Source organism: Euprymna scolopes, chromosome 3, assembly GCF_053919585.1.
Source record: "Euprymna scolopes isolate OS-2025 chromosome 3, ASM5391958v1, whole genome shotgun sequence".
NCBI lineage: Eukaryota > Metazoa > Mollusca > Cephalopoda > Sepiida > Sepiolidae > Euprymna > Euprymna scolopes.
The window spans coordinates 166,859,991-166,884,990 of NC_136484.1; the positions used below are offsets into that span (position 1 = coordinate 166,859,991).

The 25,000-nt window shown below is 36.5% G+C and overlaps 1 protein-coding gene and 1 pseudogene across 5 annotated transcripts in view; both read left to right on the plus strand.

Annotated features, from left to right (window-relative positions):
* Positions 1-25,000, plus strand: part of LOC145260210 (uncharacterized) — a 213,715-nt gene that overhangs the window by 177,992 nt on the left and 10,723 nt on the right. The gene's annotated exons all lie outside the window — the stretch shown is intronic.
* Positions 19,543-19,659, plus strand: LOC145263581 (5S ribosomal RNA; annotated as a pseudogene).

Below are 25,000 nucleotides of genomic sequence, written 5' to 3' on the forward strand. Positions count from 1 at the left end.
TGGAACCCGGTATGGGCGACTGAAACGTGATATCCGGAAAGGGAAAGTGCAAGAAGCAGTGGATAGGCGGGGGTGCCAAATTGGTCTGGAGTATGAGTTGTGCGAGAAATTATGTCTGAGCAGGGCTGGGCTGATAAACCAACAGACTACTCATCAGCGCAGTGGGCCACAAAACAGTCTTGTGTTGCCAGATCTAACCTGTGTCAATGCAGGCAGACTTGCAAAACAGCAGGTGATTTAAAGCGGCATTTAAATATTTATAGAATTGGCCATCAAGAACGTGCTGCTAATGGCGCTCATGTCTCCACAATGTGTGCCAAAGAATGCCAGATTTTGGCAGGGCTTAAAAGCCACCTTCGTGTGGCCCATCACTGATTTGTTTTCATGTTTCTGTATATAGTTTTTTATATGTGCTATATCAAGTAATGGCAATGTTCGAAAACGAATCTGCTGCCATCATGTATGTATGTATAACTAAAACTTTCGACAAAGGCAACGAATTTTACGAGACGGGTATCCTTTTGAAACCTGACCGTCCGGGCGACAAATATCGAAAAAATGGCCAAAAACATTAATTCCTTCACCCTCAACTAGGCACTTTTCTACAGAGATGGGTCGCATTTTTCACCGATATTTTCGAAAGTCATCCCCTCTTTTTGATTGACTAGCCTTAATTTAAGTCTTCGCCACTTTCGGTTTGGTGATGGGCGTTACGGCAATGACGTCTCGTTTTTGTTTTTTTTTTTGTTTTTGTTTTTTTTTTTTTTGTTTTTTTTGTTCCCCCTCCCCCGTTCTTCTCCCCCTTTGCGGCACGGGTTCGAGGCTACCTGCTTTCTATCACTTTAAAAAAATATATTTTATTTATTGCTCAACACACACCTCAAAACACCCGGGCAACGCCGGGAACCCAGGCTAGTATCTAATAATAGAATGATAAAATATGAGAATAATAACCCAAGATAAGAACAGTAGTGTCAATCCTCATTTGAAAAGATTTCATGAGATATATAATGTGGGGAGTTTTGTTAAAAACATCAAATGAATATATGTAAAGCGATATAAAAGGTAATTTTTGAATTTTATGCGTCCAAAAGGGAATACTCACAAATTCATTGGCAAAATTCTATTCTAATTTGATAGTTATTATTATTATTATGTAATTTATGTTTTGATAGCCTCCTTTGTAGTCGAAGAGGCTTATGTAATTTGGCACGGAAACCGATACCTTTGAAGTCTACCTAAGAACTTTAACAATCGGAGTAATTTAATTAGATAATAATAGCAGATAAAAATAAACGACGAATGTATGTAATTTTCTATTACTTGCAGAATTATCGGAACGGATAGAATAAGTAATCGATTAAGTTGCTTGTAACTTTTAAATTAAGGCTGAAAATTTTTGTATTTTACTAACGTGTAAGAATCAAATAACGATTTGTCAGATGCAATGCTATTTAAGTTTAATTTGGAAAATTCAGCTGATTTTCTTTATATATTATTATATATAGAATTCAGCTGATTTTCTTTATATATTATTATATATAGAATAAGTAAGTAAAGCTTTACATAAGTGCATATGTTGTTGTTTGCGTGAATAATTTGTTTTTATAAATATGTAGTTCGTCGTTGAAGCGAGTCTGGCGTTTGTTCGCAAAATAAATGCGAGGGAAGAAAGTTTTCCCCCCATTTGAAAAGATTTATCGTAAGTGATTTATTTCTTAGGCCAACATTAACAACATAAAGATGAAGGGTTTTGTTAACAAGTTGTGAAGGGCATGCATAATTGTTATTGAATTTATTATGAAAGAGCGGGAAAGAATAAGAAAGACGGACAGCAGAAAAAAAAGAGGAAATACATAAACACAGACAGAAATGAAATATAAAGGATGAAAGAAAAATGGAATGAAAGAAATTAAAAATTAGAAACAAAAATGAAGAAAGAAAGGAAGAAAGAAATGGGAAGGAATAAATGAAGACAGGGAGGAAGAAAGATTAAAAAGAGAAAGGAACTAAAGAAAGAAAGAAAGAAAGAAAGAAAAGAAAGATTGTTTATTGAATTTATTATATGACAGAAAAAAAGAAAATGAGAAAGAGAGAGAAGCAGAAAAGAATTAAGACAGGAAAAGGATAGAAAGAGAAGAGAGGCAGAAAGAAATAACAACAGTCAATCAGGAATGAATGAGAAAAAAAGAAAGAACAAAAAGAAGAACGAGAGAAAGAAAGAACAAACTCATTGTCACAAATTCCAGTGAAGAGCGATGGCTGATACTTACGAGAAATCAATGGAAAACTGTCGTTGCGATAACACAAATTTATTTACAAATGGTATCGAAATAGGTTGAATGTACTGGTAATCTGGGGAAACATGTTGTCACTCAGACTCCAGGCACCACAAGTTGTTCTCAAATAGAATTCTTTTATAATAGTCTACGTGAAAACGCCTAGTGACTAATAATAATAATAATAATAATAATAACAACAACAACAATAATAATCATCATCATAATAATTGAATTCAAAAGAGTAAATAATAAAAGCTACAAATATACTTTTCACAGCATTTAATATATAAAGAAAATCAGCTGAATTTTCCAAATTAAACTTAAATAGCATTGCATCTAACAAATCGTTATTTGATTCTTACACGTTAGTAAAATACAAAAATTTTCAGCCTTAATTTAAAAGTTACAAGCAACTTAATCGATTACTTATTCTATCCGTTCCGATAATTCTGCAAGTAATAGAAAATTACATACATTCGTCGTTTATTTTTATCTGCTATTATTATCTAATTAAATTACTCCGATTGTTAAAGTTCTTAGGTAGACTTCAAAGGTATCGGTTTCCGTGTCAATTACATAAGCCTCTTCGACTACAAAGGAGGCTATCAAAACATAAATTACATAATAATAATAATAACTATCAAATTAGAATAGAATTTTGCCAATGAATTTGTGAGTATTTCCTTTTGGACGCATAAAATTCAAAAAGGCTTTCAGATGACACTTATAAAAACAAATTATATACAGAGAATTTTCGAAAAAAAGACATGGTTTGTGGTTTGCTCTAAACGCAAAAATATTAATAATTACACGTTAACAAGGTATTACTATAATTATGTATAACTATTTTTCTCTTATTTGATTGTTCAATATTTTAATCATTAGCATGATATTCCGATACGTATTTTTACTATTGCTAATAAAAACACATTTCAATGGCTAATTGTCTGTTGTTCACACTTAATACTACTGGACAGTATCCCGAGTGGCAGAGTGGTATTCGCTACGGTATTCGAGTAGAAATTTAGTAGGTCGCCTTACAAATTCTTTTTTTGTGGTCGGAGCTGGTGATATCTTTAAGCGTGATGCTTTCGACTTATCTTTTGGCGTATTTTCTAAGCTGCTCCATCGGTTGGTATTTATGGTTTACACCAGCCAATCATATTATTGTGTACAGCAACCAGGATGTACTAATGTTCATTAAATTACTAACTTTCTTATAGTCATATATATGTGTGTGTGTGTGTGTGTGTGTGTGTGTGTGTGTGTGTGCGTGCGTGCGTGCGTGCGTGCGTGCGCGTGCGTGCGTGCGTGCGTGCGTGCGTGCGTGTGTGTGCGTGCGTGCGTGCGTGCGTGCGTGCGTGCGTGCGTGTGTGTGTGTGTGTGTGTGTGTGTGTGTGTTGCTTTTTTTTTTGGTAAAATATGTTTTTCAATTATATTTCACTCTTTGTGTATACAAATCCTTTTTGTTTTGAAGCTAATCAAAAATCCCGATTCCAGTAAAACAACTGATCCTGGCGGCATTCCTATTGTAATTAGGGGTAGGCTATAGAAACAAAATTTTTCAAATAAATGCCAAAAGTGGCTTATTACCTTCATTTATATGTAAATAGATGGGAACAAGTGATTTTGTTCAAAACGGGTCAAAAAGCTTCAACCAGAACTAGCTCACATACAAAGCGGTTTAAGCATTGTTTTCAGGAGAATTGCTTCCCAACACCCTGGAAACCTTCATCAGTACGTCCCATATTTAAAAATTCAGGTGATTGCTCATCTTCTTCTCAATACAGACCAATCAGGCTCCTGTGCACCATGAGTAAGTTGCTGAACTCTGTGTTAAATAGAGAAGTAGTCAACCACTTCAGCTAAAATAACCTCCTCAGGGACATGCAATATGGTTTCCGTTCTGTTAGATCTACAACAGATGTGCTAACAGTTATATCTCATAGGATTAGCGAATCTCTCGACGGAGGCTTCCTTTCTAGGGAGCTTTTGATAGGGTATGGCATAAAGATCTCCAGCTACGGTATAGCTGTAAATTTCTTTTCAATTATTAAAACATTTCTCTCTGATAAGTTCATAAGAGTAGTTGTTGATGGGCAAAAATCAGAAGCTCACGGTATTAATGCTGTAGTCCCTCAGGTGTCCATCCTGGGCCCAACACTCTTTCTTATCTGCATCAATGATCTCTCAAATCACATCCTAAGATCATTCGTAGACATTTATGTTGACGACGCTACCATCTATGACAATATTTCAAAGGCAGTAAACGACCAATTTAACTCCGATTCTCTCCTCTGATCTTGATCACGTGGTGTAATGGGAAAGGAGGTGGCTGGCTAATTTTAGCACATCTAAAACCAAGCTTCTATCTTTATATCAACGTTCTGATCCTCGTCTGGCATCAATTGAAATGAATGGCGCTTATCTTGGGGAGGCTCCATATTTTGACAAGTTTCTGGCTCTGACTTTTACTCCCGATCTGCAATGGAACACATACATCAAATCTGTTGCAAAGGCTGCTGGAAAATTGTGGGATCGTTCTACCGCTCCAGTAGATATCTCACTGTTGATGCAATTCTCTACATGTATAAGAGCAAAGTACTCCAAGGATGGAATACTGTTGCCACATCTGGAAAGGAGCTGCTAGAAGTAGCTTATTCTGTCTTAATAGAGTTAAAATAGACTTCGTAACCTAGTGGGGATGCCCTTTTCTCTTCCCTGCAACCTTTCCACGGAAGAAACTTTGCGGGCCTATCTTCGCATTATCGTTATTTTAATAGCAAGTGCTCGTCTGAGCTCCAATCTATGGTCCCCCTGTCTTGACTTTCACGAAAAACAATCGTTTAGTTGAAACCATTATCAATAATTTCCCCCACTCTTTATCTGTGCCTAAACCTAAACGTAAATTCCATGAACAAAGCTTCTTTCTTAGAGCTGCATGTCTGTGGAACTCTGTTCTTTTTTCCTGCTTTCCAACTGACTAGAATATGATTGTCTTCAAGTTCAATGTGAACAAGTTCTTGATGAGCCATCCCCGTAAGTAATCCAATTCACCAAATTTCCACTACTAACCATTACTACGACATTTTCCCATTGACTACTGTACATTCATTAACTCTTATCCTCGAGTGGCCTCTGGGCCTTGATAAGTGGTGACTCCTTTGTAAAGAAAAACAGCCATGGATGGCTGCCGAAACAAACACACGATGTTGAGACTTCTATAAACTTTTTTTCTTCTTGCAGCATTGTTTGTCATGCATTGTTTTGTATTTAAGCAAAGAATTTCTGATTTTTCTGAAGAGTATATGTACTGAAAAGGGACGGTATTGGCATAATAATAACCGTTTGTTTTTGCATGGATCTGTAAAAAATGTACCGAAATTTTAACATGCTGGAGGAGCTGTTTTTCATGAAAAATATAGATTTGGAATGTAACTATACTGTTATGTTATATATATATATATATATATATATATATATATATATATATATATATATATATATATATATATATATATATATATATATATATATAAATATTATTGAATTATTTTCATAATTATTTCGTGCTGGGATTTTATTTCTATCTTTACCAAGTAACTTCTGTCTTTATACGATACGGAGAACCTATATTTTTGTCAATAAACTTCTGTTCGAAGATATTATCAAACTATTTTTTATAAAACGTTTTCTCCGCTAGTTAGACAATACGCACTAACATGGTGAAGTGTCCTCTAAGTTTTACGACCTTGAGCCAAAGTGTTTTTTTGGTTTCTTTTTATGTTTGTCCATTCACAAACGTTGTCTATACATCTTGTCTTTTGTCTACCTTTCGATCGGCTGTCTTGTATTATGACTTCAACGCATATATTGCATTGCCACAAACCGGAACGCTTAATGTAGCAAATTATCTCGAGATTTTACACTTGATGATAGAGGACATTGATGGGGTGCCAGTGAGTTTTTAAAACAATGTAATTCTAATGTATTAAAAAAAATAAAGAAAAAAAATTTCAGAAATTTTCCTAAATACCTCAGGTTTATTTTCTTTAAAACTATTTGACACGTGTTCATAGAATCTTAGAATAATATAAGGAATTAAAGATTTAAATAAATCTAATTTTCTGTAGATTCTTTTGTGTAAAAATGCTCATACACCTGAATCGATGCAAAACGCGGCCACGGTATTTATTTTCTTTCCAATATACATTGCTTCCATTCCATTAATTATTACCGTCGACAAAGAAGTTATGTATTCGACTGAGTTTGTTGGTGCGTCAATAGTTTTGTTTGTGCACAGACTAGTGTACACATCGCTCGACTAATCGAAATTAAACTTGGTTAAAATATCAGTTAAGGTCTAACTTAGAACTGATTTAAATTTTGAATATCCAGATCAAAGTTTAAAGTCATATAATGGTAAACGATTTTGTTCGTTGTAGAGACTCGTTCCTTAATCAATAGTCAATGAAGTATCACGATTTACTTAGACCTGAAGATTCATCTTGAAAAGTCTAATCATGATCAAATGCTGATGGAATTTCAACTTTAGAAAATCTCAAATGTGACGCGCGCATCTGATGCTATTTGATATCACTAACCACTGTGCAAAATTTCAACCTTATCAGATAAATAGTTTATCAAAGTTTCCATTGTATAACTTCGGGAATACTTTATACAAGATGGAGAAGTACGGCTTAGAAAAGACTGACGTTGTCATGTGGGAGATGCAATCTCATAGCTGATTTATGTTCTTTTTTTTTACTGTATTTGTTTGTATGGTTAGAAGCAAGAAAGAGAAGTCTTACAGTGGGTGCTCAGCGAGTGAGTTCAGGCGAGGAAGGAAGAACAAACATGGCGGCCAGCATTTTTATTTCGTCCGTTCTCGCGTAATCTCGTGTGTGCGTGAAGATGGAAAGGATAAAACGCTGTTCATTTTTCGGTGCTGGGAGATTATTCCCGATCAGGCAGGAGAGAAGGCAAAGAGAGAGTAGAGACAGAGGACTGTAGCGATAATATTTCTGGATCATTCCGTTTGGGTATTTTTTAAGTGACCCCCTCCCATTATACTTCAAGCTATTTCGGCGATGGCCAACGCAGGTTTATGCAACATGATTAAGCCTTTTAATGGCGACGGTGATGTGGTGGCGTGGCTTAAAAAAGTGGACATGGAACAAGGATTCAGAAGCTGGATGATGTGACCGCAGTAATACCACTGTTTCTAGAAGGGGACGCACTGGTCCTCTATTTGGAGCTCAGCGAGCGGGAACAGGGTGACGCAGACGACATCAAGGGTCGACTGATCGAAGCTTTTGCAGAGGGGCCTTTTGAGGCCTTTAATAAGTTGAAAGAGAAGAGATGGACTGGTGAATCTGTTGATGTCTACGCGAATGAAATAAGGAGATTGGTTGAGTTGTCGGGCATCAGGGGACACGCCACGAGTCACGTAGTCAAGATGACTTTTGTTACCGGGTTCCCGGAAGAGATATCGAAAAGGTTGCAGCAGGTACCGGGAGTGGAGACGCTGGATGTGAGTGAGCTGCTTAAAACTGCAAAAATCTTGGTGAGCACCCAGCCCACGGAGCCTGGAGGAACGACAACAACGGTACAGCAGGATGTGAGCAGGAATCTGCCAAACCCGGGGATCGCATGCTTCGAATGCGGGGGACCACACATGAGAAGAGACTGCAGGGAGTTCTTGCAACGGACAGTGTGTTACAAATACAATCGGAGAGGCCATTTAGCGGTAAAATGCACAAGTTAGGGAAACTGGCGAGGGGAGGCCGACGCGCCAGCGGCCGCCCCAATTCGAGAATAGAGGCGCACCCGCAGCAGATGCCCAAACAGAAGATTGCGGTGGAAGGACGGGAAGTTATGGCCCTGATTGACACTGGCTGCACTACTACCATGGTGCACACTACCCTGGTCGGAAGATGGAAAGGGAAGGGTGAAGTAGTGGCATTCGATGGGTCGCGAGCGAAATGTCGAGGGAGGAAGACCGTCACTATTGATATTGCTGATCGTCGGATAAGGGTCCATGCAATTGTCACTGATCGCCTGGTGCCTGGCGTCCAAGCCATCATTGGAATGGATGTTATATGCCGCCTTGGAGGTGTTACCATCACATGTGACAACGTGAGGTTCGGACTAGCTGAGTGCACGGTGACGGAGAACGTCCCCAGAGGAATCAACAAGGCCGGTGCGGAAAGAAAATTGTCGATCAAAGATCAGGACTTCCGAGCCGAATTCGACGGAGAGCGGTGGACGGTGTAGTGGGCATGGAAACATCAAGCGCCATCGCTGACAAACAGGGTGGCGTGCTACACAAATTCGCTTAGAGGAGGGGCGAGAAAGGCGTTGGAGCAGGAAGTCGACCGATGGATTGAGGAGGGGATACTGATGCCTTGGACGGATGATGTGGAGTCGGGCATTTTGCCGTTGATGGCCGTTCTGCAAACAACTAAAGGGAAAGTAAGACCGGTCCTGGATTTCCGAGAGCTGAACGGCCATGTTAAGTGCCATACGGTAGGCGACACCGTAGATGTGTGCAGTGAGACCATTAGGGAATGGAGGCAGATGAATGGCGCATCTACATTGGTAGATCTAAAATCTACCTATTTGCAACTCCATGTTGCCAAGAAGCTCTGGAAATATCAGTTAGTCAAGTACAAAGGCAAAACCTACTGCCTTATGCGAGTGGGATTCGGGTTAAATTCGGCACCCAAGATTATGTCAACTATCCTCAGGAAGATTCTGGAGACCATGGGAAAGGGAGATGGGGTAGTGAGCTCATACATAGACGACATTCTGGTGAATGAGACTGTAGTAACTGCCAAGGAGGTGGTGGCTCATTTGAAGAGGTTCGGGTTGGTCGCCAAAGAGCCGGAAAAATTAGACGGAGGGGCTGCTTTGGGCCTAAAACTGAAACGAGGTGCGTCAGGCGGCCTAGAGTTTCGCAGGGGAAACGAGATCCCACAACAGAAGCAGGAGCTCAACAGACGTGAACTTTTTTCCATATGCGGAAAGTTGATCGGACATTACCCCATTGCTAGCTGGCTTAGACCAGCATGCAGCTACATAAAGAGACACGCCGAAGGACGAGGATGGAATGATAAGGTGGGAGAAAGAACGGTCGCCATGATGGAAGAGCTCCTGAAAGAAGCAGAACGGCAAGACCCAGTCCGGGGAACCTGGAACGTACCGCGAACATTGGATGAAGTCGTGTGGTGCGATGCGAGCAGCATTGCAACAGGGGTCGTTTTGGAAATTGGAGGAGTAGTTGCAAAAGATGCAGCCTGGTTGAGGAAAAAGAATGTCAGCCACATCAATGTGGCGGAATTAGACGCGACAATAAAAGGAGTCAATCTGGCCTTGAAATGGGGACTACGTGACATCTGCATCAAAACAGACTCTGCCACGGTGTTTGCTTGGCTAAAGTCTCTCATTTCAAGCGAAAAAAGGATAAAAACGAAAAGGGCTGCGGAGATGTTAGTGAAGCGCAGGCTTGGGTGCTGGCTGAGGTGATGAAAGAGTTTTGTTTGAAGCTTCGCGTAGACATGGTGGCTTCTGAAAAGAACCGAGCAGATGCTCTCACGAGAGTGAAGAAGAGTTGGCTGTTGCCAAAGGAAGATGCTGTTGCTGCATCGGATCTAGATGATGTTGGCGTGCGAGAACTGCACAATTTGCACCAAATGGGGGTAGAGAGGACTTGGTACTTAGTAAAAAAAGTCGACCCGAGGATCACCAAGGAGCAAGTGAGGCAAGTGGTCAGGACATGCGACAGATGTCAGTCGATTGATCCTGCTCCAAGCACGCATGAAGCTGGCCAATTGGAGGTGAGTGGGACCTGGGAGAGACTGGCATGCGATGTCACCCATTACAGGGGCAGACTTTACCTGACCATGATTGACTGTGGGCCCGGGCGATTTGCCCTATTGAAGAAGCTACGTGGAGGAACAGGCAATGAAATAGCGGCAATTCTTGATGAGGTGTTTTTGGAACGAGACCCCGTGGAAGAGTTGTTAACCGACAACGGGACTGCGTTCAAGTCAGTAGCAGTGACAGAAGTACTGAAGAAATGGAAGATCCAACAATTTTTCAGAGCTGCCTACAGACCTAGTGGCAACGGGATCGTGGAGAGAAACCACCGCACTATAAAAGCAGTTGCGGAAAGAGGAGGCACCTCACCTGAGCAAGCCGTCTTCTGGTATAACATGTCGCCTAAACTGGGACAAGTACCAGAGACGGTCCCGCAACTGTCAATGTTTGCATATTCCTGGAGACATCCCAGGGTGGAGCCGGCAAGCCGAGGAGTAGAGGCCACAGGGACAATTAAACTCGGGGACGAGGTATGGGTGAAGCCACCGGGGGCGCGCTGCACCACACAATGGAGTAGAGGTCGCGTGACTGGGAGGAACACTAGTAACAACATTGTTGTATTGTGGTGGGAGGAGCCCCGAGGCACATTCTCGACGTCAGACCAATTGAGGGCGAAGCAGTGGAGGGGAGTGTGCAGCCACAGGAGGAGGACGAGACACCTCAGAGGCCAAGTAGAGAAAGGTGACCGCCACAGTGGATGAGAGACTATTAAATGTGATCTTGAGATCAGGGAGGCATGTGGTTAGAAGCAAGAAAGAGAAGTCTTAACGTGGGTGCTCAGCGAGTGAGTTCAGGCGAGGAAGGAAGAACAAACATGGCGGCCAGCATTTTTATTTCGTCCGTTCTCGCGTAATCTCGTGTGTGCGAGAAGATGGAAAGGATAAAACGCTGTTCATTTCTCAGTGCTGGGAGATTATTCCCGATCAGGCAGGAGAGAATGCAAAGAGAGAGTAGAGACAGAGGACTGTAGCGATAATATTTCTGGATCATTCCGTTTGGGTATTTTTTAGGTGAACCCCCCCATTATACTTCAGTTTGGTAATTCGTTACAACAGCCGATTGTCTAACGCACCAAAGTTAACTAATTTCAAAAAGGGAAAATGTCCGGGTAGAGGCAAATATATCATTATAGCCCTGTTAAAACGTGACAACGAAAAACAGAAGGCCAAAATAAAGTACCAACATGTATTGCAAATCATACAATAGGTTGGTTGTTTGCGTAGCCTAGGAACGACCTAGGTTAATCCACCGGATTTCGGCTGGTTATTTATTTGTTTCCCACGAAACAAAATGTGACACAAGGTGGATTTAATGTGGTAGATAACCAGCTCCCCTCAAAAGGGGATTCTGGAAAAAATAGAATTGCCTCAGTATAGAAAGGCTTCCCCCTCCATTGACTAAGGACAATTAATTTGAGTGTAGCATCTGTGCAGACACCACACTTCAGTGACCAGCCCAGTACAAGTACCGGGTGTCATCTGACACATTACGGCTTAGCCTTCCGGTATTTATTGAGATTCGAATAGTCTATTAGTAGGTAACATAGGTTAGTTCAGCCATTACACCCCCTAAAAAGCTGATAACTCCGGATGGTGTGTCAGTATTTTTTCTCTTTGGGTGGACCATGAACGGCTCGGTGATTTTCCTTTTCCTGCCCAAACGTCGGTGTTCAGGTGTGATTTGGTGAGGCTCAATATCAAACGTTGTTGTTCAGGTGTGATTTGGTGAGGCTCAATATCAAACGTGTTTCAATAAAGATTTCAATAACCTCCACTTCTTCCTGTAACTGTTCTTGGTCCATAACTGGTTCGCATACCTTTTGTGTGTGAATTTTGGTCTCTCAATTACATACATTTCCGATCCTTTGTATTACTGTTCCCAGTTTCCAGAACGAAACGTTATTTTTAAAATGCTTGAAGTACGCTTTCTCTTCAAAATTGTATTTTTAGTCGTACTGTAGAGGTTCTCGTGTGGTTTGTCTTGATAGCAACTTCTCAAATGCTCTGATTTTACGACCAAACATACCCACCCCTGGTGATTTACCTGATGGGGTGTTATGGTTTGCCGTAATCCTGTATACTTTAAGAAACTGCTGTAGAGCTTTTTCCATGGGTGATCCATAAGCCTTCCTTAACGCCCTTTTTATGGTGTCTACAAAATGCTCCTCTTGGCCGTTACTTCTCGGATAATATTGTGGAGTTGTAAAATATTTTACGTGATATGTCTCGCAAAATTCTTGGAAATCTGAAGAAATGAATTGGGTAGCATTATCATTACCCAAGCAATTAACAACACCAAAACGAGCGAAAAGCTCATGTAAGAAATTAATGGTTACCGCTGTAATAGGTTTCCTGCATCTTAGCACTACTGTCCATTTGCAAAAACTATCCACTACTATGAAGTAATAGAATTCATACAGTCTCCCGCGTGAATTTAATGTTTAGAATTTAATGAAGGTTTGTGGATAATCGATGGTGTCTTTTCAGCCAAAGCACAACTTTTACATGCTTTAGCCATACTAGTTTTTTCTTGGTCCATGGACGACCAGTAAACAAAGCTATGCATCAGGCATTTTATTTTGCTGCTGCCAGGATTACCCATGTGGAAGTGTTTTAGTATTCTCTTTTGCAGCGCTTTTGGAGTGATAACTCTCTCGCTATAAAGCAGAATGCTGTCGCATACAGAATAAATGTCAGAAGTAAATTCTCCTTGTTCCAGTTTCTGCTTTGTGCTTTTTATAAATTCATCATTTTCCGTTTTAGTCTTAATTTCTTGAAGAGTCTCTGGTAATTCCCGGATTGTATTGTGGATTATCGTCTTTATCTCACTATTTATCCGCAATGTGGGGATTACGAGGGATTTCCTTTGAGCCAGGATTAGCCTAGAGAGCCCATCCACATGCGCGATATTCTTTGACGCTGAGAATTCCAGTTTAAAGTCATAATTCAATAAACTGGTTCCCCATCTTAGTAAACAGTTGGGCGTAAATGTGGGTCGTCCAAAAATGGTAACAAGGGGCTTATGGTCCGTTTATAGCAAAAAATGCCTATTGTGCAGGTAATGATGAAATTTGGAGGCTGCATAGATAATGCTGAGATCCTCTTTCTCTATCTGTAAGTACTGTTTTTAGGCTGGCAGCAGGGTTCTGGATGAATACGCAGTTGTTTTTTTTTTTTTTCGACCCATCTTGCATTTTATGTAACAGGCATACATATTTTTCGCATTGGCTAGCATCGCTAGCCACTATGATGTCTAGTTTCGGGTTAAAATGTGTGAGGAAGACATCTGATGTTAACACCTTTTAAAATTCCTCAAACGCTGACTGACACTCGGTGGCCCATTCCCAACGTTTATCCTTTTACAAGAGCTTGTTTAAACGTGGCTGCAGTTCATGCATTATTGGAATGAAGCACTGGTAATAGTTAGCGAGGCCTAGGAAACTTTGTAGTTCGGTAGTATTTTCTGGCGCCGGGATATTCCTTATTAAAGAGGCTCTCTCTGAGTATGGACGTTTACCATTCCTGTTAATTATGTGCTTTAAATATTTTATTTCCTGCAGGAAGAATTCGCATTTGTTTTCCTTGATTTTGAATCCAAAATCCTGTATCCATCTGAATACTTCGTAGATATGTTTTTTTATGCTGTTCCTTGTTACTGCTAGCTATAATAATAATATCATCCAGATATGCGATGGCAAAGTCAAGGCCGATAGTATCGTGTCCATAACCTGTTGAAAAATGACCCCAAATTCTAGTTTTCATATCTGTAAAGACTTCGATGGGTATTTATGCAGTGGTGGTGGTGGTGGTGTTGTTGTTATTGTTGTTGTTGTTGTTGTTGTTGTTGTTGTTGTTGTTGTTGTTGTTGCCTTTCGTCTGAGCACTTCTGGTTTTCAAATAATTGTTGTTACTGTTTTTGTTGTCTTTCCTTTGCGTGTTGTTATAGTTCGATTTGCAGTTTTAATAATTGTTCCAATGTAGTTTGTAAGAGGTCCATTTTTGTATGATGAGTAAAATACTGGATTTACGGAAAACAGCAAAAGTGTGTTCAGATTAACCAGGTTTTAGTATTTTTAGAACAACTAGGGGAAAAGGTGAACAGTATTTCCTTCCCTTCAATCACTTTCCAAAGAAGATTGAACATGCAGTTTTTAATTCCTTGGAAAGGATGTTTCTTCCAAAAAAGAATGTCTCATCTATAGACGAAGAAAAATATATATGTGGACAGAAATATTCAATATTTTTTCAAAGCAAATGTCTTTTCCCATAGAATAGAAAAACAATGTTGACCGTAACGAAAAAAGCCGCGAACCGTTTTTACTTGGGGGGGGGGGGACTTAAGTAAAAAAAAAAATGTTTACTAATTTAATGACGCGAGAAAAACACAATTAGTTCGTGTTTCTCTTTCTTTTCTATTTACGGCTGCGCCAAAATGTCGTGAAGGGAAGAAAGAAAGACATTGAAAATATTCTTACTTTCCACGAGTTTGCAATTCAGACTTTTATGTCCACGCACTTATTTGTTTTTTCCTTTTACCAGTGTTTTCTGAACACTTGCTTGGTTTTATTCAGTTTTCCGTCGTGAGTTCTTTTGAATGCGTGGGTAATTTTAAATTCAAGTGACCTTTGCGAGTTGGAAATTTGACGTCGCTACTGTTATAGCAGTGCTAAAAGGTTACAAAGAAAATGCAAAAATAAAGTAAAAATATGTATTGCAAGTAATACAATAGGTGGTTTGTTCGTCGTAGCCGACGAACGATTTAGGTTTGTCTACCGGATATCAACTGATATCTTACGGCTTAGTCTTCCGGTATTTATTGCAACTAGAATAGTCTATTAATAGGTAACATAGATTAGTTCAGACACAACATAATCCGCCTATTGACAGAGCTACGCGTACCTCCAAATTTTTTCGTGTTATATTTTATAGGGAATTTACCGTAGTATACTGCACTTGTATCGGATGCACACACGATTTATAATTTTTATGACTTTTGACTGAAAACTGGCGACTACTGAAGCTGTCAGCATGAAACCACAGGGTCGTTCCCTCCTCTCTCTCTCTCTCTCTCTCTCTCTCTCTCTCTCTCTCTCATATATATATATATATATATATATATATATATATATATATATATATATATGAGTTCGATGGCAATGACTTTATTTTCTATCATGACAGCGAAACACGCGTAAGACAATAATGGAAAAATATATTCATTTGTCTATATTTTGAGTAAAAAAAATACAAATATGAAAAATATATAATAAAATAATAAAAATTATAAATGTAGACTGATTATGTTCTTTTGTCTTACCAGCATATATGTGTGTGTGTGTGCGCGTGTGTGTGTGTGTGTGTGTGTGTGTGTGTGTGTGTGTGTGTGTGTGTGTGTGTGTGTGTGTGTGTGTGTGTGTAAATCTCCGAAACAGCTACATGGTAGGCAGTTGAGGATCCCCGTTTCCTATGTAAATATTTTGGTTACGCTTTTCTCTTTTTCATCCTTATATAGTTAAATTGTCTTTTATAATTCTAGACTTTTAAGAAGACGGCTTGCAATTCAACAATTTTGGTCAAAGGTTTTTTGAGGGTTTTTTTTTTTTTCATCCTTATATAATTGAATTCTCTTTTTTAAGTATAAGATTTTTAGAAGTCGGATTATGTAGGTGCTAAGTAAGCGATAGGTTGAATTTAGATTTTTTCCGGGAATTTAAACTGCTTCTGTATTTTTATTTCTATACTTTTTTTACTCAAAGTTGCCTTAGTATATATATATATATATATATATATATATATATATATATGTGTGTGTGTGTGTGTGTGTGTGTGTGTGTGTGTGTGTGTGTGTGTGTGTGTGTGTGTGCATATATATATTTTTTTTCTACAAAGAGCTAGCAAACATTAAACAAACACTAGTTAACAATAACTTTCCCAATAAAATAATCGATCAAGAAATAGCCCAATTTATTAGAAATAAAAACAAACCAATTAATCAAAACGAAAACACCCTAATTCCTCTATACTACAAAAATTAAATGCACTATAATCACAAACAGGATGAAATCACCATTAAAAATATTATAAAAAGATACATAAAAATAAAAAAATCCTAACAACAAAATAAAACCAATAATATATTATAAAAAATACCTAACGAAAAACCTAGTAGTAAAGAACAATAACAACGATACAACCAATAAAATGAGTATGGTCAATGCAGTTTATTTGTTTAAATCCCCCCTCGAGGACTGCTACTCGAAAAATATGAACTATATTGGCCATACACGCACTACATTGGGAAGACGTCTCACAGGACATCAGAACACCTCCAGTGCTATTTGCAAACACCTCGAACAAGAACATAACATAATAAGCACCACCTCCAAACAATACAAAGAACTTTAAAAAACAACACTAAAATATTAAAAACTTGCAACGACTAACAATGCTAGAAGTAATAATAAAAAGTAAAAACCCAACCATTAATAAAATAAACTTTGACAACAGCAGCCGAATTCTCCACCTATTCTAACACGATAAATATGAAGAGGAAGGGAAAAAAAAGAAAAATTCAAATAATGCGAAACTACACATAGTAAATTAGTAATAAAAACAGTAAAACGACAGAGAACAAATCAATCGATAAGTAGGATGCACAGGAAGAACAACCCTGACGATGGTAAATCGAGAGCGAAAACGTTCGGTAAACTAGGGGACTTTATAAAAACTTTGGATCCCACAGCAAAAATACTTGTACGAAAACAAGAAAAATTCGAAAGAAAGATCATAAAAAGAAGAACGAAGATCCTCTTCAATAAAATATGCGCGAATGTTTATATATATATATATTAAAACTTTTAAATTATAGATCACATTACTTAATATTGAATTAGCTCTAGGACATTTAACTATCGAGCTTATTATATATCTAAATTACAACGAGCATTTCCTGTATTTTAATTAAACTAGTAATTTCACTATTACATTAAAATACACTTAGCTCTTTAGACTATTATTCTAATCTCCTTTAAATTATATATATATATATATATATATATATATATATATATATATATATATATATATATATACCAGTCTTTTCTTAATTGTATTATCGCCTTTGTCCGCTAAACTGTGAAAACAACTTATAAAAAGAACGTAAACTTTATTAAATGATATATATATATATAGCGATGGAACTTATCGTCCAATACGTACGGTTCATTTTTATCTACATTCTTTCATTGAAGTTATCTTAATTCCGTGACAATTATGTCGGTCTAAAAATATTGTCCATTGACCCGTTCATTCTATTTTTTATTCTTCATTTTTCTGTTCTTCGTTTTTATTCATTTTATCTACGATAGTTTTCTTGATATAAAATATGTCATTGAGCTATTTTATTTGGCCCATGTATTGTTCTAATCTTGTTCCAATTCTCTTTCTCTTCTCGCTCTCGCTCTCTCTTTCTCTCTCTCTCTCTCTCTCTCTCTCTCTCTATATATATATATATATATATATATATATATATATATATATATATATATATATATAGATATATACTAGCAAAAGTACCCGTCGTTGACTGGGTTCAAAAACAACCTACAGAAAATTGATTTATGAAAGTAAGATAGGTTATGAAAAGGAAGGGTTGTAAATTTGTGTTGAATTTGGGGGTATCAAAACCAAAGCAAAATATGATGAAAGTAAAAATAAAACAGATAAACCCCATAATTTATTATGCCATACCTGTTCGCATTTAAACACTTATCACAATCTTCTGTGGATCTATATTAAAAAACCTTGTTAAATTTTGTGACATATTTCCATTCTATGGAGGTCAAGTGAAAACGAACACCCAATAATTTTATTATACCATATTTCTTCAAGCTGAAACATAATTATCAAAGTATACTTACGCAGATAGATATGAAAAGTCTTCATTAAAGTTTGTGTCTATTTCCATTCTATGGAGGCCAGGCGCGAACGCAGACCCCACAATTTTATTATACCATCCTATTTAAGTTCAAACATACTTATCAAAGTATTCTTATGCACATCTATATCAAAAACACTTGTAAACGTTTCTTTTTTTAATTTTTAAATGTTTTATTTCCATACTTTGTGGACCAGGCGCGAACGCAGACCCCACAATTTTAATGAACCACCGTTGTGCCAGATCAAACTACCCATTCCTGTGTCTCGATACATCTTCTATCATTATATGTAATCAGTTTTTTAAAATAGGCAACCATATAGGAGACTATTCGTGACCAGACACACACACACACACATTCAGCTTTATATTATATATATATATATATATATATATATATATATATATATATATATATATTTATATACACACACACACACACGAGGGTCGTTTCAAAAGTAATTCCTCTTATTTTTTATTCTGACTCTGCATTGTTATGATGATTGAACTTATGCATTCAATACTGTGTAGCAGATATTGACGGCGTGATATTCTAATTGGATATGCATAAGAAGCAGAGATGCATCATTGAATTCTTGGCAAATAAAATGTCGGTGAGTATGTATAAAAATAAATTCTGCGACACAAAAGTTCGCCGTTTAATGCTACTACTCCCGTCTTCGCACCTCTTCAACATTTTGAGTTTAAAAGAATAGGAGTGTTTACTTTTGGAATAATTCTAATATATATATATATATATATATATATATATATATATATATATATATATATATATATATATATATATATATATGTATATATATATATATATATTTGGTAGAAGTAGCAGGTTTAATTGACTTCCTCTTGCCAAGGTAATTTTCCTTCAATTTTAACCCGTTAGCAGCTATTTTACCAACTAAAACAGACAAATCGAACTTGTCCCAGAGGTCCAAATCCCCTACATATATATATATATATATATATATATATATATATATATATATATATATATATATATATATATAGAGAGAGAGAGAGAGAGAGAGAGAGAGAGAGAGAGAGAGAGATGTGCGTGTGATATAATATTTTCATCCTAAATACTACAAAATTATACACAATGTAAAAACTATGGATAACTAGAATTGAACGTAATAGTTTAATGAAAGTTTTTTTACGTTTCACTATCTCCAATTAGATCAGATTACACATTGATACAAGCATTCTCATGACAGTGTTCTGAGCCTTACTACTTCCGGGCTGGCTCATGACAAGTAAGAAGCGGGTATTCTGTTTGTGCCACCATCACTAAAACAATTGCCGTTCATGGACAATGGGTTCCCTTGATCAGATTTTTTTTATATAAAAAAGAAACCTTTTTTTCGCATATGGATTACCTTCACCATTGCTAAGAATCTTGATTTATCCCCTGTATGGTAACTCTATATACGGCACTATCACGTTGACACACCGGTTCTCGCCAGATCACCGAAGTTAAGCAACGATGAGCCTGGCCAATACCAGATGGGTGACCATTTGGGAAGGCTAGGCGCTGTATGTACCGTGCCGAGTCATAAGAACTTTCCAGGCTAGTATCTAGAGGCGCATTAATTCACTGGGAGAGATGCACCCCTAGTCTTCGTAAAAATATGCATTTAGGAGAAGATAACTCTGATATCGTCGGCAGAAGGACGTTGGATGGAGGATGAATCCATAGCAGATCAACGGTTCTATGGTATTAAGAGTTACGTTATTCGACTGCAGCCATGCGAATGGTTTAAGGACAATGGATAGGTGCAAACAGGTGAGTCAGATGCCACTGTGCTGGAGAAGGTAATGACAGCCCACCCCATGTATTCTGCCAAGTTCAGAATCATGTGATGTCTTCAGAGGAATCGGACCAACAATGGACCGAAATCTATGGAGAACACTAACCATGATTTCATCTACGACATGAACATGCCATGATACAAGAAGAAGAAGAAGAAGAAGAAGAAGAAGAAGAAGAAGATGGTAACTTTCCAGAATATAAGAGGGAGGATAACGGATGCTATATTTTGCCCAAGAGTGATTTGTGGAATTGTGCAAAGCAGAGGCTTCGTTTATTCAGCAGTCCTCCTTTCTAAAATGTATTGTCTTCAGTATGGCCAAACATCTACTTTCTCTACAGTTACCCTCCAGAAGATTAATTGGTGCTACACTTTGCCCAATGGCGACCTGAAACTGCACGAGGCAAGGGCGTGCATCTTCCTAATATATTATACTATATTATATTATACTCGATTACCGGAATACATACAGTGCGTAGTATTCCTAAATGGTCACCTATCTGATATTCGCCAGATTCATAGTCATTTAACTTCAGTGAACAAACAAGAACCGGCGTGTTAACATAATTACGTCATATATATGAGTTAAACACGTATAAAATAGAGACGCAAGTTTGTTTTTGTTGCCTATGTGTAACCAGGGTGTTTACGGTTTCATATAACTTGGAATGTTTAATGAGAAAGATGAGAAAGAATGCAAACCTTCTGAAGAAAGATGGAAAAAATTCAAAGAGAAACTACAAAGAAAAATCTTACTTTATGTTCATGTATGTGTGTGTGTGTGTGTGTGTGTGTGTGTGTGTGTGTGTGTGTGTGTGTGTGTGTGTGTGTTAACAGATGTAAGCGAGAGCCTTGGTGAAACTAAAAACAACATACTTGCTTGAAACCTTAGATCATTTTCCTTTTCTTTTTCTTTTTTTCTTTTTCATATGATCCGAAATATCTAATAGACTAGATAAGAAAGAACGTACAATTCTGCAGAGAGAACATCCTGAAAGAGAATCTACTTTGACAGACTCTTAATTTGTGGATCTTGTGTAAGCATGTGTTTATGACTGAGTTTTTATAGAGGAGTACGTACGTTATGTAAATATACATGTGAATAATTGAGGTGACAGAAATTCACATCCTTACCTGAAGAAATCACGGCGGTTTCAGCTTTTAAAAAATAATGGCATTTACGTTGTGAATTGTTATATTGTGTACATATATAACATGATATAATCCTAGTTCATTTACATTTTAATTTTATTCATAAGTGTTTGTCTATATATATATATATATATATATATATATATATCGTTAATTCACTACCCACACAGCAGCATTCGAATAGCTCAGTGGTGAGAAGCCTTGACTGTCGTTTGGGCAGTTGGGGTTCGATGATTGCTTGAGGTAGTTACATGTCTTGCCGCAATGAGTATTTTTAACCAAAATTTTTATATATAAAAATTCCTGTAATGTGCATATACCAATAAAATTAAATTCACGGTTAATCGATTCAATTATTTAAGCTTATTGATTATCTGTTTTCATAATCGAAAATGCATATAATTCTTTCACAAAAATCAAGACAACAAAATATAAAAGGAGAACTATTATTATGTATTTTTTATGCGTTACAATTGTTTCAAAACTGTTTGGACAATTTTAAAATATCATATCTTTTAAAAATATTGCAAAACAGCTACTTTTCAGACAGCCAAATACACTATTCATATATGTATATGAATACATTCATAATCTCCATTTTTAGAGAACCTACACACCATCCTTATATTTTCTTTTGGATTCTTATTTCGCAATAGCCTTCGTGTTTAGTAATTGCCCTATTTTCGTATTTCTACTTTTTAAATGATATTTCAACCAATTATCTATTTCAATATTAATTTAATTTTTTGTAAGTTTTTTATTTTACTAATGATTTTTCTCCTCCAATTTATTTATTTAATTGATTTATTTCTAAATACTAGTCCACCCCTTCAAATTCTAGTTTATGCTTATATACTCGATTATTTATTCCACAATCTACAAGTTTCATAAAACTTTGTTTACATTCTACAATCTACTGATTAATTTATGCTTTACATTTTATTTCTTAAGAAGGAACTGTGATTAAAAGGTTAATTTAAATATTATTAATTAAAGTTTTTTTACATCCTATATTTATCTTTTCAATTCTTATCATCAATCAAGTATTTTATTTGAATTTATTATCTTTCCTTTTCCTTATCATCCATAAAATCCTGACATTCAAAGGGAGATAACTTTATTTAATCACGTTTTACTTATTTATCAATTTGTCGAAATTTCCAAATATACTAAAGTATTAATATTAAAATATTAATACTTTAGTATTTATCAATCCCATTTTTGTCATTTTTAATTTATAATGCTAAGATGTTTTTTGTATTTAAAGGCATGTAAATTAACTCCTGTTTTCATTTCGATTTGATAGCATATAAACAACTATCTGTTAATTTGATGTTGAAATGCTATAACGATTTTAGTATCCTAGTTTAATAAAATTTGTTGAACACAAGCCCATATTTTTCCAGCAACGTCAACGCATCTGGAATGCATGCATTTCCCAAATATACTGTTATGTAGAAAACAAATTTATCGACCAGAGACTCCATTCTTTACTCCACTTCCTCAGTTCAATTTCTCATTTAGTTTTCTTCAATTTTATATTTTAATCTATCCTAATTTTTGTGTTATTGAAATTACCCAGGTGTTAGTTTATTATCCGTAATTATTATTTAAATTAAAATTACTTTTATTTCTCCTATTTAAGTTATAATTATTTTAATTTCTATTGATGATCTAATAATTTATTTACTTATTGCACCATATTAAAATTTTAGTATTAAATTTAAACCTTCTCTTTCCACGCTTACATTTTACCCTCAACATCTTCAGTAATTTATTTTGTTTTGTTTTTGATTTTGTTTGTTTTTTTTATCAAATTTATTTTAGTCGTGCTAACAGGGGTTTATGTTTATGAAGATAGCTTTGTATAACTTAAACTTTTTGTATAAATTTTTCATCTTTAGAGGTCCTGGATATGACCTTAAACTATATCCGATAGTGAGGCCCCGGCTTACGGGCTTTCGGGAGTGTGGAGCCACCCTTTAATTGCCATTGATCCCAGGTCCACTCTGACCCGGAGTGGTAGTACCTATTAGGGTCCCAACTATGGATTAAATAGAAACTGACTTAAAAATATATATATATATATACTCTATTAAAAAATTGTTCTTCAAAATCACTGGATTCGGCATTAAATAACCTGAAAGGGGTTGATATGCCGTTAAACAAAAACAAAAAAGCTTGAAACGCAGAACGGTAGTTCATTAAAATTGTGAGTTCTGCGTTCACGCCTGGTCCACAAAGTATGGAAATAAAAAAAAAATTTAAAAATTAAAAAAAAAACGTTTACAAGTGTTTTTTATATAGATGTACATAAGAATACTTTGATAAGTATGTTTGAACTTAAATAGGGATGGTATAATAAAATTGTGGGGTCTACGTTCGCGCCTGCCTTCATGGAATGGAAATAGGCACAGACTTTAATAAAGATTTTCATATCTATTTGCGAAAGTATACTTTGATAATTATGTTTCAGCTTGAAGAGATATGGTATAATAAAATTATTGGGTGTTCGTACGCGCCTGACCACCAGAGAATGTAAATATGTCAAAAAGTTTAACAAGGTTTTTTAAAAGGGGGGAGGGTCCACGATAACACCTTAACTTTAATCTTAATTCACGTTAGCTTTTATTTATTTTTTTTTAGTTGAATCATATTGTGTCGAATAAATTCACCTCATAAATTCACGTTCTTATTAAAGTGACAGCCAAAAAAAAAGTCGGAACTTTAGACAATTCTCGGCACAAATTTTACATAACTCTGTTTTTTCCTTCTCCACTTGCACGTGGCACTCTTTCGAAAATAGATAAATAGATAAATAAGAAAAAATAAGAACGTTACTTGTTATCGTGTAAAAGAAGGAAAAAATACGGCTCACGTGATTACGTGCCTTTTTAAAAACATTTACATAACCTTTTTATTTTTATTTATATATCTGTTTAAGCTTTTTTTGTCAGTGTACTAGAAGGAATTCAGTTGATTACAACCCTTTCTGCGTGGTCTTTACATTACAATAGTACAATCCTGAATGCGACGGCGCAATACTACACCGTTCAATACTGTGAAACTGAAATGAAGCTGCTCTGCTTGAAAAGGGCGCCATCTTCTTATTATTCATATTTATATCGATTCTTTGCTTTAAAAAACTAAAGTAATTACGTGTTTACTTTTTTAATATCCCATTTTGCTGTTTCGGATTATTTTACTAAAGTAAGTAAAGCTTCATTATTTTTCAAAACTGTTTTTGTTTCTTTGGTTTTCGATATTTCGTCGATATTATTTAGTAAGAGTGTTTAGCAGAAAAGCCAATAAACGACTACCCGAAAAAATAAATATACAAGAAATAAATGTTAACATAGTCAATAAAAGTTCAGTTCATGTTTTTTGGTTGTTTTGAAATAGTTTTTAATGCTCTTTACTTGAAATAATTTCAGCGAAACGAAATTAAAACGAAATTTGAGGTGATAACTACGTAGATGATTTTTTTATATGAACTACACATGCCATAATCGAATGTTCCTCAAGCACAAAATAACGGAAAACATTAAAATATGTTTATAAATATTCCTTACGTTGACGGAACTCACTTAAATTGTTAACACAGAATGCTCAGGTGCCCCTCCTTCAAATTGAAAACGGGGCACCGAACATACTTAGGGTGCTACCCAAGTATACAAACTCCGTGACAACCGCAATCCTTGACCCACAGATATGAACTGATGGCTCATAGTATGGCATGCCTGGAGAAGGCTAATACATTAAGACAGTCAGGCCTAATGCGCTGTTAGGCAACCGCAAAGGCGTTCACAAGATGTTGCATATCAGCCACCGTATGAGCCACCAGATCACAATCATCCGCATAGAGCAAGTCACGGATCGTGTTTGTGAGTACCTTTCGACTTGCATTGAAACGTCTAATGT